Here is a 3,319-nt window from a genome sequence, read left to right as displayed (position 1 = left end):
AAGCAAGTAAGCAAGTAAGCAAGTAAGCAAGTAAGCAAGTAAGCAAGTAAGCAAGTAAGCAAGTAAGCAAGTAAGCAAGTAAGCAAGTAAGCAAGTAAGCAAGTAAGCAAGTAAGCAAGTAAGCAAGTAAGCAAGTAAGCAAGTAAGCAAGTAAGCAAGTAAGCAAGTAAGCAAGTAAGCAAGTAAGCAAGTAAGCAAGTAAGCAAGTAAGCAAGTAAGCAAGTAAGCAAGTAAGCAAGTAAGCAAGTAAGCAAGTAAGCAAGTAAGCAAGTAAGCAAGTAAGCAAGTAAGCAAGTAAGCAAGTAAGCAAGTAAGCAAGTAAGCAAGTAAGCAAGTAAGCAAGTAAGCAAGTAAGCAAGTAAGCAAGTAAGCAAGTAAGCAAGTAAGCAAGTAAGCAAGTAAGCAAGTAAGCAAGTAAGCAAGTAAGCAAGTAAGCAAGTAAGCAAGTAAGCAAGTAAGCAAGTAAGCAAGTAAGCAAGTAAGCAAGTAAGCAAGTAAGCAAGTAAGCAAGTAAGCAAGTAAGCAAGTAAGCAAGTAAGCAAGTAAGCAAGTAAGCAAGTAAGCAAGTAAGCAAGTAAGCAAGTAAGCAAGTAAGCAAGTAAGCAAGTAAGCAAGTAAGCAAGTAAGCAAGTAAGCAAGTAAGCAAGTAAGCAAGTAAGCAAGTAAGCAAGTAAGCAAGTAAGCAAGTAAGCAAGTAAGCAAGTAAGCAAGTAAGCAAGTAAGCAAGTAAGCAAGTAAGCAAGTAAGCAAGTAAGCAAGTAAGCAAGTAAGCAAGTAAACAAGTAAGCAAGTAAGCAAGTAAGCAAGTAAGCAAGTAAGCAAGTAAGCAAGTAAGCAAGTAAGCAAGTAAGCAAGTAAGCAAGTAAGCAAGTAAGCAAGTAAGCAAGTCCGGTAAACCGAAAACCACAACAAAAACAAGTGAGTTTAAAGAAGAGGCAGAGAAGTCAGATGACCACAGAACAAAATAAACTAGCAAGAGAAGCAAGAGAAGAAGCAAAATAGCAAGAGAAGTGAGAAAAATTATAAAAGTAATAGTAGTAAGAACAACTAGGTAAACTATACAATGGAACTGAAAAAAACGCAAGAATAGTTTGCAAAGCAAGATGAGTAAGAGCTGTGAAATAAGGGAGAGAAACAATAGAATTTAAAACGAACAATAATAGCAAAAGAAATATGAAAAGCGAGAGAAATACAATCAATAGAAGCCAGAGATTCAAGAAATCCAAAAGAAACAAGATTTGCAAAATAAGCACTGGTATCAAAAGAAGCCAGAAGAGTAGAAGACATAAAAAATGAAATAAATCAAAGCAAATCAGAGTGGTGGAGATGCAAAGGTAGTTAAAGAAAGTATGGGAAACTGGGTAAACAAATGTATTAAAATACCCAAACGAAGCAAAAATAGTTATAGGAGAAAAAAATGAAATAGAAAGTTAGAGACCAAAACAAGCAAAAAGAAAAAGAGAAACATGGAACACAAAACAATAAGTAGAATAAAACAAAGCGAAAAGGAATAAAAAAAGAAATAGAAGGGAAGAGATCGAACCAAGCAAAAAGAATAAGAAAAACCTGAGAAACAACTTCACTCCTCCAGAAACAACTATTGCTTATTCCCCTCCACTAACCCTTGTATTTAATTTACCTTTCAACTCTTCTCTTTTCTCTTACCTTTTAAGCAATAGCACTATTACTGACCTGTTTTGCTTGGTGTCATCAACTAGCTATAGTATCTGTGGGATCATTGTTATGTGTTGATACTAATTATGAGGAGGTTCTCTGCCTACTGGAGAGAGAGATTTTTAAATTTTATCTCCACCGGGTTTTTATCTGCTCCCAAATAAATAAGCATTCAGCATAAGAAATGTAAGAACAACTTTCAATGGAACAGATCAAAGTGAAAAATGCGACGGAAAAAATAAAAACAAGATCAACAAGAAAAAACAAAAGAATTGAACCGGAATAGCAAGTAAAATAAGTAAAGTAAAATGAGGGAGAGAATCAAAAGAAATAAGTGAAACAAGAGACCAATAGAAGTTAAAAAGAAACAATAATAGCAAAAGGAGATAAGACAAGCAAGACCAACTGGAATACTAACAGAACCAATAAAAACCAGAGATTCTACAATTCCAAGAGAAACAAGAGTTGCAAAATAAGCACTGGAAGCAACAATAGAAGCAAGAAGAGTAGAAGACACCAAAAATTACATGAAGCAAAGCAAATGAGAGGTGCGAGAGATGTAAGGACAGTTAGGGAAAGCAGTGGCAACTAGGTAAAGAAAGGTATTAAAATACACAGTCGAAGTAAAACTAGCTAAAGGAATAAAAAATACAATAGAAAGTAAGATATCAAAATAAGCAAAAAGAATAAGAGAAACATTGAACCCAAGAAAAGTAGGAAAAACGATCAATAGAACAAAACGAAAGTTGAAGGAATAAAAAAAAACGTAGAAAGCAAGAGAAAAAAAATTCAAAAGAAAAATAAGAAAAACCTGAGAAACAATTCCACTCCTCCAGAAACAACTATTGCTTATTCCCCTCCACCAAACCCCTGTATTCCATTTACCTTTCCACTTTTCTCCTCTTTCTTATCTTTTGAGGAAGAGCCCTATTACTGACCTGTTTTGCTTGGTGTCATCAACTAGAATTAGAGTTATAGATTTAGTTTTAGCTGTTATTTTTAATTGTAGTGTTAAGGATAAATGTATCTGTTGGATCATTGTTATCTGTTGATACAAATTATGAGGAGGTTTTATGCCTACTGGAGAGAGAAATTGTCAAATTTCATCTCAACCGGGCTTTTCCCTGCTCCTGAATAAATAAATAAATAAACATTCAACATAAGAAAAGTAAGCAAAACTATCAGTAGAACAATGCAAAGTGAAAAATGCGACGAAAAAATAAAAGCAAGATCAACAATAGAAACAAAAGAAGTGAACCGGAGTAACAAGTAACTAGAGGAACGCGTCACTTGAGCCAATTAGTTCCGATTCCTAAAGAGCAGATAGAAGACAAGAAATACAAGAGAAACAAGAATGCCAACAAAACCAATAAAAACCAAAGAATCAAGAAATCCAAGAGAAACAAGAGTTGTAAAATAAGCACTGGAATCACTGGAAGCAGAAATAGTAGGAGACACAAAAAGCAAATCAGAGAGGCGAGAGATGCAAAGAAAATTAAGGAAAACTAGGTAAATAAAGCAAAAATAGCTAAAGGAATAAAAGAAATATAAAAAGTAAGAGATCGAAACAAGCAAAAAGAATAAGAGAAACCAGAGAAATATTAAACATAAGACAAGTAAGAAAAAACTATCAATGGAACAAAGA

Source organism: Malaya genurostris, chromosome 2, assembly GCF_030247185.1.
Source record: "Malaya genurostris strain Urasoe2022 chromosome 2, Malgen_1.1, whole genome shotgun sequence".
Classification (NCBI taxonomy): Eukaryota; Metazoa; Arthropoda; class Insecta; order Diptera; family Culicidae; genus Malaya; species Malaya genurostris.
This window is presented reverse-complemented; position numbering follows the sequence as displayed.